The 17755-nt window shown below is 38.1% G+C and overlaps 1 protein-coding gene across 1 annotated transcript in view; it reads left to right on the top strand.

Moving 5' to 3' along the window:
* Positions 1-17755, top strand: part of kel (kelch protein) — a 660870-nt gene that overhangs the window by 402601 nt on the left and 240514 nt on the right. The gene's annotated exons all lie outside the window — the stretch shown is intronic.

Raw genomic sequence — 17755 nt, 5'->3', positions numbered from 1 at the left:
AGCCCTATATTTTTTTATGCTATGTTTAAAGCATCTTCTAGGAAAGGGTGTGGTTGGTATCCCTGCTGAGAGGGTGTCTGTTGTCCTCTAAACAGTTGGTATGCCGGAGAAACGTTTGTTTACATTTGTGAAGTCTTTAAGCTAAATTTAATTTAAAGGCTTTAATGGTACGTACTAATTGTAAAAAGGAGGAATTTCAGTGAAAGAAAATTTTAATAAATATTTATATTAACTCAAATTGCCTTAAAATATTGCTGTCATGTGCACTGCCAGGCCACCGAGCTACAATATTGTACAGCTGCAACTGAGGACCACAGACTGCTTGTACATTAAATGAAAAATAACCTTTTCTGTTGCGGAAAGCTTCAGGACGCGGGTGACTTGGCCACTCAATTGCAATGTGAGTGCAGTCAATGCACCCAATTACATCTGGCATTCCAGCTATAGTCATAAATTCATGCTTGATCCTGGTAATATTATCTTGGTCTGGAAACTTGATGAACTCTGCACACAAACTTCCAATTGCATATGCTACCTTGCCAACACATCTACTAACAAAAGACTGATACGTCACACCAATCTGATATACCAAGTTGGTCGTTTCCAGTGGCAATGTATCTCAATCCAATTAGGACCTGCAGGTGAGAAGGCACAGGACAGCCTGTGGAAAAAGAAAAATCATGAAATACTTCACTCAAACCATGTCCAGGTATAATTCTCAACTTTTTTTTACAAAAAAAATGGTATAATCTTTTACTGTATTAAGCATAATATCTCTAGGCAGCTTCATATAACCTTTCAAATAACACATTTAGCAGAAACCAATGAAATAACTTGCCTAAGTAAACTAAGTACAGCAAATGCCTCAACCTTTCTTTACCAATGCCACACTTAAGATCTCCTAAGAATACTACAGTATACAGTATACTTGGCAAAATTTAAAAGGGTATACATGTAATTATAAGATAGAACTGCAGACATAAAAAAATACCGGGTATAAATAAGAACTTATTTTACTTCAGTAAATATCACCATACTGCTTGAATTAGTTGGAAAGCATTACTTTTCATTCATGTAAAACCAAAATCTATACCCATTTTTCGTATTTTCAGGTGTGCCTTGACAATGTTTCGCAGCACACTTCTAATAATCTTGTGGCATATCATTGTGCCATGGCACACTGGTTGAGAATCACTGCAGTACAGTATACAGACATAAAAATTACTTCTGCTTGTGCTTACAGGTAATGAAGGCACCCTATGTACTGTACCTACCTGGTACATTATTATTAAGGAAATGTTGTTGAATAAGTAAAAATGAGCATTACATCACTCACGAATAGCTCATCACCTGACATATAAGCACAAAAACAATGTGATAACGACTCATGCCTACCTCTGTTGCTAAGAGCATTGGGCAGTCGATGCTCTATCTGTGCAATCAATGAAAGTGTGCATTCTTTATTTAATCGGAACCTCATCAGAAATTCTTCCTCTGTCATGGCATGGAATGTGTTGCTTCGGTCTGTCACAACCCTTCGTATGTGGCCATGCTGATAGCGCTGAAGGTTTCGGATATGACGGAATTGTCGGTACATGCTGAAATATATGAAATATACGTGTAATGTAAGGTAAGACTCATGAAATGTTTGTTAGCCTAGTGTTTAACTCTACAAAACCTAAGCTGCCACCCTTGACCCCTGGCTAGCTCAACAGCAGCCCTCCACAGTCCACACTGCACAGCTAACTTACACTTTAGTAGACTAGTCATAAACTTAGATGCACTATGAAATTCCCAAATTAGGTTCAAATTGGTTTTTACACTTTTCAGATGATGATCATGCTGGAAATCAACCCTAGGCCTACTCTAGACACCAACTAAATTATCTTACAAAGATATGAACGAACCCTAGGTTAGGCTACCATCACCAGCCCAACACAACCAACTTGGAGCTATGATTTCCTACATTAGGTTCATATTGGTTGAATTATTCTTGAAAACCTGGGAATCATCTCCAGATATCTAAATCATTTATAAAAAGGCAAAATTGTGGATGAAAATTAGTTCATTTTGCTAGAATCTAAAGGATAAGGTCTTTTTTTTTGGCATTCTCTTCCAGAGGGTCACCCCCTGCCCAGGTTACTTTGATTTCGTTAGATTAGTTACCAGAATTTCTCAACTTCTCCAAGCCAAACCTAATGTAAACTTTGCACAAATACAATAATTTCTCTTAAAAACAGATGAACCTTTTAGCATCAGTTAAAAACCAACACCTTTTCCATGCATGAGCTATCATATCTATTGGAAGAGTGTAATTTATTTACAAATTCAAATGACAAGTTTACTTGCAACTACTATTTTATCACTTACTTTGTTTCACACCACCACAAAATGATCTACCTTTTATGATGCCTTGAAAATATTGCATTTTCACCCCAAAAGGGTGTAATTCACCAGTTAAAATCAATGAACTACAATGCTAAAAAAATAATCAAAGAAATTCTTACCTGTGAAACTTGGCAGAAGCTTGTTTTGTTGATAGTGTTGTGTTTGAACTCTGAGAGGGACATCTCCGAGTTCATAAAATATGAAGCTTGGCCCACCTGTGCAATAGTTTTTCTTTCTTTTTATATGTTATTATTTTGTGAGACATATTTTGATAATATAAATATCATGACTACTATTTATTTATAGGGCTTGCGAAAGGCATGTCTGGGCCACCCTTTAAATAGTATTGGAACCACCCCTTAAATTATAGGGATCCCTAAATTTATAGGGCCTGTATATGTTCTAAGCATAGGAATTTAATATAGGGTCTATATTATAGTCCCTTTATTTTCTCTTAGCATATGGCCGTTAGTGAACTGACCCAGTGAAGATGTGGCAACGTGTTTGCCATATTCCCTAGTTTTTCATTTTACTTCCCTTCTCTTAGTGAAGCGAAGGAATCGAGCTTAAGGAGAATCGACACCGCCGCAAATGGGCTTGAAGTACGCTCATAAAATGGTTCTGCTGTAGGAGATATGGCATACACGTTGCCACATCTTCACTGGTCAGATCACTAAAAAAATTAATTACCGCGTTATCGGAAATAATCTTAGGGGTCAATATACTAATACCATCAACACCAAAAAAGTAAATCTTATAATCCTTTTAAGAACTCAATATAGAAAAACAAAACAATTATATGAAGTACAGGTCATTTGCACCTGATCGGTAGTTTATAAATATTACAAGGCGAACCATGAGAGAAAGTAGTTTGGGATGAACAAGTTATTCCATTGTTCATTAAAAAGAGAAAAGTAAACCAATTTTATATACTGTATATATGTATATCTTTTATCTTTCTTCATGGCCAAGTGGTTTAGTCACTGTCTATACAGGCTTGCCGGACCAGGGTTCGATTCCTGGCCGGTCACAAGCTCTTGTCTTTGTGTGATTTCGCCTGGGGCTCTGATCCTGAGGTCGTTAAGAGAATCCAGACATTAATGTATCAAAAATATATATGGCTTATTTAAATATATATATATATATATATATATATATATATATATTAGAAATATATACAGTATGTATATATATATATATATATATATATATATATATATATATATATATATATATATATATATATATATATATATATATTTATATATATATATATATATATATATATATATATATATATATATATATATATATATATATATATATATATATATAAAAATGTATTGATACATAAATATGTGTGTGTGTTTTATAGTTTTATAGTTGTCCTGGTGTTGAGTTGTCCCGGTGTTGAGTTGTTCCGGTGTTGAGTTGCGCTGGTGTTGAGTCGGCGGTGTCGAGTTGTCCTGCACCCACTCTGTCATGCATTGACCTTTCAATTGCAAGCTCCAACTGTCTTCTCAATTTTGAATGGAGAATGTTAGATTAGTGGCATACTAGTGATCATGCTCCATTTATTATAAATACAAACAATAATCCACCCTTACTGAGATCACCACGTGAAACTGAATGGAATGCAGAACAGTTCAAAAGTGTTGATGATGCCATAGTCTTATTGAATGGAACTCTAAATACTGCTGGAGTCAATTCAATTCCCAAAAAACAGGGTTTTTCAAACGGCCACCAGTCCCTTGATGAACTTAAGAACTAACTGCCTTGCACAAGAAAATCTTTGATTCGATTGCGTAGACGCCGTACAGAGGAGAACTTAGTAATATATAAGAAATGTAGAGCGCTAGGCACTAGTCTTGGTTATCATTTGTTTCCTCTTTCAATAGTAGATACCATCTTCTAAATGGAGGAAAGTGAAAAAGATAGCTTCACTACATCATGCAAGTGTGAAACAGCTCCTGGTTATTACTACAGAAACAATGAAAAACTAAAGCTGTTAGATTTTACACCAGAAAAGGAGGAATCTTACAGTGCTATTTTTAGTGAAAGGAACTTTGATTCCACAGTTGCTACATTTAATGGTACAGCCCTTGGACCCAATGGAATTCCATATGCAATGATGAAACGTGTACCTGTTAATACTAATTTTCTTATTTTAAGCATTATTAATGAAAAATGGCAGGATCGAAGTTATCTAAGTGTTAGGGAACTACCCATTATTTTAGCATTTTTAAAACACGGCAAGGCCAAGTTTTTAGCAGCAAACTATTAACCAGTTGCATTGACATGTTGTTTATGTAAGTTCATGAAGAAGATGGTCAATGTAAGACTGATATGGTACCTTGAGAAGAAAGGTATTTTATCACTTATCCAGTGTAGATTTTGGAAAATGCACTTAGACTGATGTGTTGGTATGACTTGAGTCCTCTATTTACGAAGCCTTTGCTCACAAACAGCGCTATATGTCTTTTTTTTTTTTTTTATCTTGAAAAGGCATTTGCTACTGCATGGAGATATAGTATGACTTCCAGAAAATAAACCATAGTTTTTTCCTGCATTTTGCTAGGGAATTGTCAAGGTTTGTTGGCCAAATATGAATCACTTAAACTCCTAATTCATGAGCATTCCCCCATAATTGATTGTATACAGGAAAGCAAGCTTGATAATGATACTCCATGTCGTCGCGAGTATATTAACTGTAGATCACCTTATGATCAACGAGGAGGGAGCTATGGCGAAAGTTATATACGTTCGTCGAGATGTTACCCAAAATTTCTTTGTCTTCATACACCTCTGCAGGCAGTGTTTATACATATAGATATTGGGAAAAAATACACAATTTACTCTGTTTAACTTGCCTTCAAGTGATAACGTTTAGTATGATAATTTAATAGAGGGGATTCAACAACTCCCTCAACCTTGTCTATTATTGGGAGATTTGAATGGTCACCAGCATAGAAGCATTAAAAAACAGAAAATGCAAAATTTTGCAACAGAAAGGAAGGAATTTAAAATGCTCCTTTTAATGAAATGGAATTTGATGCCACACTTGCCACTTGCAATAATATAGCCTCCGAACCTAATGGAATTACATATGCAATGATTAAATATGTATACATTAATACTAAGATACTGATTTAAGCATTATTACCAGAATATCACATGATCATAGTTCTCCAAGTGTTTGGGAAATAATAATTTTAGCCTTTTTAAAATCTGTAAGGATAAATTTTTAGCAGCAGACTATTGACCAATTGCATTGACATCTTGTTTATGTAAGATCATGGAGAAGATAGTCGGTGTAAGACTGGAGTGGTATCTGGACAAAAAAAAATTTTTCACCCATCCAGTGTGAATTTAGAAAAAAGCAATTGATAACTTATGTGTTGGTACGAGTTGAGTCCTCTATTTGTGAAGCCTTTGCTTCCAAATAGCACCTTGTAACAATCATTTTTCATCTTGACGGATCCCATGTGTAGGGTAAACTAGAATTTTCGGATTAATATTTGATTGCTGGGTAACATGGTTCCTCACTTGAAAGCCTTAAAAGGGAAATGTTGTGATGTAAATCTTTTAAAAGGTGTTTTCCCATACATCGTGGAGGCCACACCGCAAAACTCTCGAAGTTATACAAAGCTTTTATTTTTTTTTTCAAAGATTAGGTACGGGTGTGAAATATACTCTTCAATCACCCCAAGCCAAATAAAGATATTAGATATTATACACCGTACTGGTATCAGATTACCCACAGGCGCCTTTAGAACTATGCCTATCCCAAACATCCTTTTTGATGTTGGAGAATTACCTTTAGACCTTTACTGTAAGTCTTCTATTCTTCGGTATTGGTTTAGTTTGCAAAGACTTCCCAATTCTTTAGCCTATGAGACTGTAAACATTGTAAGGGATTTAACATATTTTGAGTTTCACCCAAAATCTCCTCAACCTCATGGTTTTCGGGTAAAACAGTTATTAAACTGGCTTGATATATTTAGTAGTAAGGTGTTTCCATTTAAGATATTATCAACCCTTCCACGGAAATTACCCGAGATATTTTTTTGTAAATAATTTATTGCTATAAGAAAGAATATTACTGGCTTAGAGGACAGGTCTCTTTTTATGGAACATGTTGCAGAACATAGAGAATCGACAATCATATTCATTGATGGCTCCAAATCTGATGTTGGTGTTGGACTCGGAGTATATACTAATGCTTTTCATTGTAGTGGTGCACTTCCCCTAGTCTCTTCTATATTTACTGTTGAACTATATGGTATACGAACTGCTATTGAAGAAATAGTATTAAAAGAGAAGGGCAGTTTTACAAATTTTAGTGATGCAAGAAGTGCCCTACAAGCTTTAGAAGTTTTTAATTCTAGCAACCCTGTAGTTTTAAAGATTTTATATTGGCTTTTCATTATTGACCAGAGTTGGTATAACAATTCGATTTTGTTGGGTTCCGGCTCACGTAGGTGTGTCTTGGAATAAGAAGGCTGATTTACTGGCAAAGAATGGTACAGCTGAATTACGACCAAGAAGCCATCCCTTGCTCTGTAATGACTTTTGTTTTTTTACAGAGCTTTAAGAGTTTGTGTTATAATAATGAGAGGAATAACGAATGTTATATCTTCTTTGATATAGCACGATGCCCAGTAAGTGGGGTACTAGTCTTTGACATCTCTACATTGACCATAAACAATTATTGCACGAGTTTCTGATGACTGGACAACACTAGCTATATTGCTACGAATGTTTGGTACCCTTGACAGTTAGGTACTTGTTGCCCTAATGCCCCACTTTTTGCACCTTAAGAAATAGATATTTGTTTGAGGGTTGAGGTTAGGAGGACAAGTTTATTATAGCCAGGATTCTTGGATATGATGTGTCGTACCATGCTAGAGATATTTTTAGATTTATTTCAGAAGCAGATTTTCTGAAAGCTATTCAACTTTTGTAAGGACATCCTCACTTTTGCTTTTTTATATTGAATTTTCTTTTACTCTTTATTTATAACAAATGATATTGTCAATGACCTTAGATATCAGGATGCCAGAAAACTCTCAATCAGTCAATCAATCAGTCCTCACCAATGGGATCAGGACTTCATAAAAAATTTCTATACACTGCTGTCTCTTTAATCGCTCGTTGATGGAATTCGGCTCAGCTGGGTTGTATGCAACTATCCATCCACATAATCCTTCTGAAACTCTTGCACTTTGTTGTAGCGTCTGAATAGTTTATTTATTGAACCTAGAAATTTAGATACAAGAAAATACGCTATCGCAAATAAAAGGAACTATTAACGTTGACTATCACAAATATTCATAAAATTCGGCAACAATTAGGAATATATATTATTATGAGGAGTTTCTCACTCTTTACAGTTAATTTATTAGAATTCTAATAAGCCTAAATTGTTGTCCTTGAAAGCGAGCTTATGATTATTTAATCAGTGTAGGCATAGGAATAGTAAAGAAACGGATTTTGACATAGGAAAAATCAATTTTTGGGTGAGATAGCCATGTCGCCCTGATGGAAGTTCCTCATTGGCAGCTAACTACTTGGGATATTTCTGCGGGTGATATACCAGAGAAATTTTACCTTAGATGTTGTCATGGAGTTCTAATCTCTGGAGCAAATATCCCGGGAGATATCTTCTATAAATCAGAGACGTGTTAATATTAAGCCATGGTTATCCTTCCCCGAATAGGGTTAACTTTTTCTCGAAGGATGAGGGATAGTGTTAGAAACCTGGGTGAAAGAGTCATTACAACTCCTGATCTCAATGTGCTATAACTAACACATTTCCTGTTCAACCATTCCAGGAGCAGCCATCGCATGTCACAAGACACCACACTGAGAATTGGGAGGGGATGAAAAGTAATGGGTGGGCCATCAGGATGACATGGCTGTCTCACCCAAAAATAGATTTTTCCTATGTCAAAATCTGTTTTTTAGGCTCGATTCATGTCGTCCTGATTGAAGTCTACCAGAGAATCATTATTCTCAATTGTGTCCGGGAGAGTTTTAACCCTTTACACCCATAGACATAAACATACTTCCTTTAGCATTGGTAACTATGGTACCAAGCTATGGTGCAAGCGATATGTTTGTAAAAAGTAGGAGCAAAGGAAATCACTGGGGAGAAGATCTATGTCTCCATTAGATGAATAGATTAAAGTGTATAAAATAAAGGTTAAAAATTGAGGTACTCTACTTTTATTTTATACAGTAGGTACATTGAAAGAAAACGCAAAATGGAACAGCAGTCTTTTATTGTTTTCAAAGATGCATAAATATAACTGTAATCAATTGTAATATTATATACAGCAGATATATATGGAAAAACAGAGTTTTTCGACCCCCAAAATTTTGTAACAGAGTAGTAAAATAGTAACATTCATGACATACAAGGAAAAATATCACCTTTGACTCTACAATATTAGATAGTACAGGGAAAAGAAGAACATGAGTCCCCTTGCACAATGTAGACTGAAAAGTCCCAACTATACCGTCTATAAGAGTCCATATATAACACCTAAGAAGCTGGTTCAATCACACTACCAGCAGCCACTACAAAGTGTTTAATCTTTTCCAACTGACGTAATTAATGTTTGAAGAACAATCTTGAAGATTTCTATCCCGTTTAAGAGTATAAGCCTGCAAAGGATATAGATTGGAAAAAATTTAAGGAAGAGGCAACTTTTCTAGTGTCATGACCTAATGGTATACTATCAGGGTCATCCCTTTTGATGAAATAGGTGAGTTTTGACCTTAGCTGTTTCAGAGAAAGATTAGATCCTGCCGTCTATCTTTAAAATGTTGACCGCCTTTAAAGACCTAGCTCTTCAACAAGTAGACCTTAAGGCACTCCACGAGGCACAGAGAAGGGTCATCCTGAAGTGGGACAATCTTCCAGAGCCCCCATTGTTTTGTGGGAAGTTCGTTTTTTGTCAAGCATGCAGGATCTGGGTAAAGATTTACCTCCCCGATTCTGAGAATTCGATGTGGCCATCATCCCTTAACATACCAGAGAAACTTCTTGTTGAAGCTCACTTAGAGATCGGTTTGCAGTTTTGAGATTTACTCTCGGATGAAACAGAATAATTTTGCATCCAGAGACCATTCTGTTTCCGGAGGCTCGAATCTTGACGGCGCGTCCGCTGTCAAATTGGGAACCCCTTCGAGGTAAATTCTGAGAGATGCCAGTTCCGATGCTTTTCTAAAGTGAGGATGGCTAGGATCACAACATGGTTGATCTGAGGAGACCTGAACCCCTGTCTGTTGACACAGTGGACTATCGTCCTGTTGTCGAAGACTAATTTAATGTGTGATTTCGTCTTTGGGTTTAGTTTTCAGAGTCAGAAGCACTGCTATAGCTTCCAGAATAATGATGTGAAATTTTGAAATGCTTTGACCACCAACCCTGTACTTTCTTGGAAGAGGAGTGTCCCCCTCCAACCTTGTTCTCAGGCGTTTGTGAGAATAGTCACGGATGGAGGAGGGTACTGCAGAGGGACGTGTGTCGAAAAATTCTTGGCAGTGGACCACGGCTTGAGCTGCTTTCACATTAAGACGGGTTTTGTCAAAGATCTCTCCAAGCATTTGATGCCTTTCTTTTCCAGATTCTGTTGGCATCTTTGAGTCTTGCTTTTAGGATTGGGTCCATCATGGCAGCGAATTGCAGTGAACCAAAGACTTTCCTGTTGCTGTATGGTGAATACCTTTGACCGAAGTAGGCACCTGGCAGAGTTTGCTATTTCCGTTCTCTTGCCATGTGGTGGTAGAGGGTGTGTGACTTTAGATTCCAGTGAAGCCCCAGTCACTGGAATTCTTGAGGTGGAGACAGCCTGGACTCTTCAAAGTTGATCTGAAAGCCCAGAGACTGTAGGAATTTCATGACTGCATGAGCTGTCCAAAGACACACTGACTTTGTTGCAACCCAGAACAGCCAGTCATCCAGGTATACCATCACCTGGAGGCCTCTGTTCTGTAATTGTTGGACGATGGTCTTGACTTGCTTTGTGAAAATTCTTGGGGCTATATTGAGCCCAAAGGGCAGAGCTCTAAAAATGTAGACCTTTCGTGCCAGTCTGAAACCAAGGTAGGGGGAGAAGTGCTGACCTATCGGAAGAGGCCAATAGGCTTCTGTAAGAACTATGGAGACGGTGTAGGCCCCCTGGGGTAGTAGGTTCCATATTCGCGAGATAGTCAGCATCTGGAACTTGTCGTTCAGAGTGAATGTTTTGTGAGGACAAGTCCAGAAAAGTTCGAAGTGTTTGAATTTTTCTGGGGCACGAATAATCGCCGCCCTTGAAAGTTCATGGATTTTGTGCAACAGATGACTCCCTTCCGGAGAAGATTCTGTACATAATCCTCCAATAATGGAGTTGTGGGTTAGAAGAACCTCTTGAACTGGGATGGTTTCCGTTTTCATTTCCAGCCTAGTCCATATGAGATGATGCTCTGAGGCCAGGGATCGAACTCCCATCGATCCCTGATCAGGTGAAGTCATCCCCCCTACTGGGAGCTCCTCATTGTTGGTTTGAGGGACCAGCATCTTTATCCGCTTGGCCTCTACTTCCTCGGTGTCTAGATTGATCGCCTTTTCCAGACCTTCCCTGCCACTGGTGCCCTTCTTTTGAGCCCTGGCAGGGTGGAACGTGGTGGTGGCTCTCTCATACACCATGTTAAAGGCTGGAAACTGTGATACATACTGCAGGGCAATCGTGTTTACAGTCTGAGGAATGGCGGCAACTAAGGCTGTTGCTACAGGAAAGGATTTCCTTCCCATAACGTGTTGTCTGGGCTTCTTACCCGTGGGTTGAGGTCCTTCACTGGGGGTAAATTTCCATTTAGATGACATACCCCACTTTTCTATAAGGCTCTTATTCTCCTGAGCCTCTTAGTCCACGACTTCCTTAACCAATTTCTCGGGGAAGAGGTCTTTCCCCCAGATATTGAAGTCAATTAGTTTTCTAGGTTCATATCCTATTGAAGCAGCGGCTAGGATGTGTTCTCGATGTGCTCTCCTGGCTAGGAAGAAAGAATGGAGATCTCTATGAAACATGGTTAGGTGAGTCTTTGCCAGGACAGGGAAGAGATCAAATTTGGTATAGTTCCCAATAGGCATCTCTAGATAAGATTAGGAGGATAAAGAGGCAGATAGTCTCACTTTGGTTTCCAATTCTTCCCTTAATAGGGATTCGGGAATTCTCTGCAGTTTCTCATTAAAGGTCATATGCTCAGCATAGCACCAAGGGTTCTTAACTGTACATTCTGGTAGGCTCAAAGCTGGGGAACCCTTAGAAACGGTGCCTTTTGTAAAGCTTCTATCCTCGCTATGAGGTCCACTTGAGATCGTTCATGTTTGGCGGTTAGGTTCTCCGTGAAATCTTTCATGGACGCCGTAAGTTCCAAGTTACTAGGAAACTAAGGTTTGTCCAGCATAGGAATAGGGGTGGAGGTGGAAGCTGGGGATTGAGTAGCAGTGATGGGGGAACAAACTAAAGATGCACTGGGAACTGTACTCACCCGATGTTCATCCAATGACTCTTCAGAGGCTTCCAGGATCCTCTCCCTCTCGGACGACACAGAAGTTGTTGACATATTGTCAGCGTCCAGACTCATGACTTGTAGAGTGTCCCAAGCTTCATCATCCGCATGATCTGCTGGTACCGGCGGGAGTTGAACCGTCGGTAACTGGTGGCCAAACACAGAGGTTACCTCAGCCTTGGGAAAGAGAAGGCCCTTCAGTTCCAGAGAAGGAAGATAAGGGGCACCTTGGCCAGAGCTCTTCTGGAAACCTCCTACCCACTGTCGAAGCGAAATCCAACTCCGTTCTTGTACATCCAAGGAGACGTCAGTGGCATAGAAGCCTGCACGAAGGAGATCCGTGCAAACTTGACAGTTAGTAGGTTCCCAGATTGCAACGGATCCCATGGACACATGGCAGTGTGCAGGTTTCCAGCAGGTCTTGTGGCCACAAGGTAACTTAACCCGCCTGGTACAAGTGACCGTTGAACAATCCATGTCATCAGCGACCTGTAAAGAAGAGAAATTTCAATGAGGACACATCATTAAGAATTATATCTTCTTAAAATTAGGTAAACACAATAAATTTTAACCTAAATAAACCTACCATCTAAATATGGGTAAAGATTGATGATAATCAAAACACATGCCAAACAGCTGAGAAATCAATAGAGATTTATGAAGCAAAATTATTATTGACAGTGCAGTAGGAATATGGAGGAAAAGATCTCATCAGAGGGACACCAGAACCTCCAGAGCATATCTATTGGAACAACCTAGGAAGGCAAGTTCACTCTTCATATTGCTTAGACCAGCAACAGCTTCCCCTGAGGTGGCAGCATCTGGTTTAAGGCAACAACTATTTCTAGTAGCCAAGATAAAGACTGACCTGTCATTATCCCAGGCATATTGACACAAGGCAGCAGAGGCAATTTAAAGTTGACAGGGAGAGTGAACAATCCCATAGGGAAGGGTCCACGCTCAGGGAAAGTACAGGAATGAAAGGCAAATAATAAGTGAACGTGCCAAGACCTAATCATTATCATTAACTTATGAAAAGTGGGGGTTTAGCCAGTAAAATAATGAGCCATACAAGACGGCCAGGACACTGAAAATTGGAAATTCAAAGAATGTCCTAACAACCAGGCGTAATCCAACCGACCAACTCCAGAGGACAATTTTCCTCAGATATGGGAGTAGGAAAGAGCAGATGACTAGTCTAAGGCTTCAGCTGAGGTGGCAGAGGGAATGACCCATAGCCAACATACAGTCAGTGCTAGAAGAACTCAAGCTGACAAGACTGGTAGCAGAGACAGAAGGCGGCACTTCTGCCTAGATAGGCTAACCAGGCAAGGGAATCAAGACTCCGCAACAATAGGGACATAGCACAGGAAGGGAAGCTGCAGACATAGACGGGCAACAGCCAAGGCAGCAGAGGAGGACCCCAAGGGCTACCAACTCTATGCCTAGATAGAGTTGGGCCATAGGGAGAACTGTGCAGTCAAGCCTAGCCTAACGAGCAGGTAAGGGATGGCTCAAAATCTTGGATAAAATGACTAGACAAGAGTTCCCAGTACAGTCAGGTTATGGGTTAACTAGTAATGGGAAATGGCAGAGAAAACACTCAAGGGTGGTCTCTAAGGCAGCAGAGGTATTTAATCCAGGGAAGGAGAAAATCTTGCCCACCTAAGGCCAGGAAAGATAGCCTATAAGTTATTCTGTCCAAGGATGGAGACGATGCGTACTTCAGCCGCCATGGGATTAGACAGGAATGGGAACAAAGTTTCACAGCAGGTAGGCACACTAACAGGCACAAGGGTAAGGGAAAAAAGGGTGGTGATGGGAGACTCAGAAATTGGTGTGGTGACATGACAATATGGGCTAACTGCAACATTAGAACAGGTATAATGTTCCAAGGGGCCTGCAGTGATAATGCACAGAGGACAATTCCTCACAACCAGGTATAGCCTACCAAAGACTAAGAGGGAAGCCTAAGAGTGATTAAGGTGACAATGCTTTCTACCCGTCAGCATTAGAACATGGGGTAATGCGTTCCAATGGGTAAACATAAGTCGATGCAGGGAATAAGTTCCCAAGACCTGTGCTGCCTCGCCAAACATATAGGCTTGTAAAGTGAGAACAGTCACCCCAGGACAACTGAAAACACTATCCAACTCCCAGAGGGACCTTCAATATCACAGCTCCCCACCCTGACGAGTCAACAGCATGGGAGGATAGACAGCCTCACCAAACCAGTAAGGTTAGGTGAAAGAACTGGATGGTGCACAAGTGGAAATTTATTAGGTATGTCCGCCGACTAGGGTAGGCTACTCCAAGACAAAGCTGATAAAGGCATACAAGAAACACCAAAAAGGGGGTTGGGTGGGATACCCATAATCATTCCACACTGTAAAAGAATAATGTAAAAAATATCCCTACAATAATATGGCTAAATAACTAAGCATTTTTGAGTGATTTGGTAACCTGATGCTGTGGCGCAAACCGCCTGCCAGCCACAGAACAATAAAAGCATGCAAATCAAAATTAACACGGGGTGGAGACGCGAAATTCTCCAACACACAAAAAGAGGGCTACTCAACTTAGTTAATGAGGAAGAAGCTGAAGCATCTTTGAACGAAAATCACTCAAAAAGCTAAGAAAACAGGCTAAAAATATCTAAGCAACTTTCAATGATGGTGACTGCGAAAGGGAATGGTTCAACATCAAATGTGTTAGTTGTAGCACATTTAGATTGGGAGTTGTAACGGCTCTTTCGACCACGTTTCTTACACTATCCCTTATCCTTTGAGACAAGGTTAACTATTTGTGGAAGAATAACCATGGCTTGTTATTAACATGTCCCAGATTTATACACGATATCCATCGGGATATTCCCTTCGGAGGTTAGAACTCCGTGATAACGTCTAAGGTAAAATTTCCCCAGGTATATCACTCACAGAAATATCCAAAGTAGAAGCTGCCAATGAGGAACTTCCTCAGGACGACATGGCTCGAGCCCAAAAACTTCATTATACATAGGGCTAAGTCTACATGAAATTAGCGGTATTAAGTTGCTTACCTTGTGTTATTAGGTCACCAGAAGTTGAGTATACCATGGTCATCGCTAGCATAAATCATCTCACCATATAACGTTTTTATCCCAGAATCTTGATTTAATTGGTAAATATTGAAGAGGGAAAGCTACTCGTTGCTCTTGGTGATTTTGAGATAGAGAGGGTTTGATAGCCAAACTTCTGGAATGAATTCCTTGGTTGTACAATCTCACCAGAGGATAAGAGATTTGAAGATCTAGTTCGTTTTTCATTTCCACAGCAGTTGTTATAGGGTGTTATATGACTTTAGCAATGATCTGGTTACACTGTTCTCAAGTAGGGCATCGGGGGTTGTTCTTTTTTAAGCTGGTTCTTGAGGTTCTCATCATTGAAACGTTTGATACACGTGAATACTGTTGTCCAGCTTATATTTAATTATCGGCTAATTTTGATGTGGTGGATATTTCTTTGCATTTCTATTATGATTCTCCTTATAACTACTTGAGTTTCCTGTCTTCCAGCTCTAGAATTTATATGATATTGCCCATAAGACTCTTATCCCAGAGTCAGGTCAGCGAGAAGTAGGCTTCATACTGAATGTCACTGTATCTTATCTGACAAACTGCAGCATTGTTTTTGAGGTTTTTCAACTTATCATAGTCAGGGAGGCAAATTATCTCATGTTATTGTTTAACCCTCTGGTGATCTAATGACGCATGAAATTATTTTTTCCCCATAAGGGATTTGATGACGTGAATTGCCATGTCATACGTAACTTATTTTGGGGGAAAATTTGGCGTATGTAGTAGCAGTGCATGCATGGCAGGCCTATGCTGATCTCCAATGTGACCCATTTGTTTTCTATGTATTTTTTGCATCTTGTTTTGCCGTAATATTTCCTGAATTTATGGTTAATTTTATTTCAACTGCTTTATAAATGATTAGAAGATGCTGCACAGTAAATATAAAGATGAGAAAGAAATTAATTTTGTAGGTCCTTGAGAAAATGACCCCGTTTGCCAGGTTTTTGTGTCCCACGTGTCCTATTTTTGTATTTAACTTTGTGTATATATGATTGTATTTTTGCTTATATGTATTGTATTTTGCATTTGCTAGCATGCACAGTCATTATAAGAACTCTGCTGGTGAATGATTTTCTATTTTTATCGAAATAAATGACTTTTGTGGGGATGCTTTATAGCTTTATAGCTTTGCTTTTTTAAACCCAATTCACACTTGCAGAAATTTTTTTGAGGCGGCTTTGTGCGCATGTAGATAACGGCAATGTTTCTGTCTCATACATGATTAGAAAGATCATTATCTGTTTTTTTTTATAGTATGTAAAACAACATAAAAGTATTAACGCTTCTATGAAAAAAGTTTATTGTAAAAACACCTACAACAAAATTGAAAACTTACTTTGTTTTTTAAGGGTAACTGCTCAATATTTTTTAAACAATTCATGAATATTTTATTTATTCATCTTATTGGAAATTTAATCATCTTTACAATGATGTCTATATTTTTTTCTTATCTTCATTCGTTACATCATAAAAAAACCATGAAAAATTTTGGTTCCGAAAAAATATATTTTTTTTATTCATTTCCACCTTTCTTATTGATACATTTATTGGAAAGAGGTTGCATCCACGTGAAAGATCTACAATTCTACATAACTTTTGTATTTGAAAAAATCCTCAAACATAAATATTATATTTTTCATGAATTTCTAAAAAAAATATTTATAACTTTTTCTTTAAGAATTTGCTTTTTTTATTATCTTTTAGTATTCCAGTTATGTTTTTTACATTAGTACAAAGTTCAATCTTTTCACAATATAATCTGTTAAAGTTTTGGACGTACCGATTTTGAAAATAAAACTTTTGTTTGCGAACGTCAATTTTCGGTGAAGATCCTATGCAATGTACCTCACCCCGACTTTTGTAAGAGCATAAGGGCAAAGAGTTAAAAAGATAGTTTGTTGCTGGCAGCCCTGATTTTATCGTTCACATTTCAGAATGTTTCAAATGTTTTATTTCATAGCATAATACAAAAAATGAAGTTTTTATCAGTGAAGATTTATTTACATCTTATATTAGATATAATCTTGATATACTGTATGTACTGTTAGAATTCAAAAAGTTTGCAAATATTAAATAATTACTTTAATTTGTGAATGGTAATGTACCCTCATTTATGCACGTGTCAGTACAATGATTGGAAACAAGCAGTTATCAGATTCAATTGTTCATAACAAACCTTGTTTTCCCGTTCAGTTTGATTGTTTTCGCTTTTGAATGATAATGAAAGTATATAGTACCGTCATTTATGAAGTAACAGTACAGTGATTGAAAACAAGGGAAATAGCAGTTATCAGATTCGATTGTTCATAGCAAACTCTTTTTCCGTTCAGTTTCTATTATGGCTGTATGGTTTATGCAGTGATTATAACATTACCAACGATACTTTTTGATAATTTTCTTTTACACTTTTTTATTAATAATTTTTTAAAAACTACAAATAATTGATAGAAAATTTGTAAGTTTGAATTTTCGGTATGTAAATAGAAGCATGGAACAAAAGTATTTTATTTGTATCTTCGAAAATACGTCAGTTGTGTCTTCTGAGTTTCATATGTGACTGTGGTGTCTGGCTTAGCTAATCACACTGTAATTGATTCCAAGACGTTGTTGGGTAGGAACTCTAGTATGGTCAGCTTTTCACGATGATGACGAGATTCATTTTAAACTGGAGATTTTTTCTGCCCTAAA

This window comes from Palaemon carinicauda, chromosome 13 (assembly GCF_036898095.1).
Source record: "Palaemon carinicauda isolate YSFRI2023 chromosome 13, ASM3689809v2, whole genome shotgun sequence".
Classification (NCBI taxonomy): Eukaryota; Metazoa; Arthropoda; class Malacostraca; order Decapoda; family Palaemonidae; genus Palaemon; species Palaemon carinicauda.
Note: the sequence above shows the minus strand (reverse complement) of the source record. Positions and strands in the feature narration are given on the sequence as shown.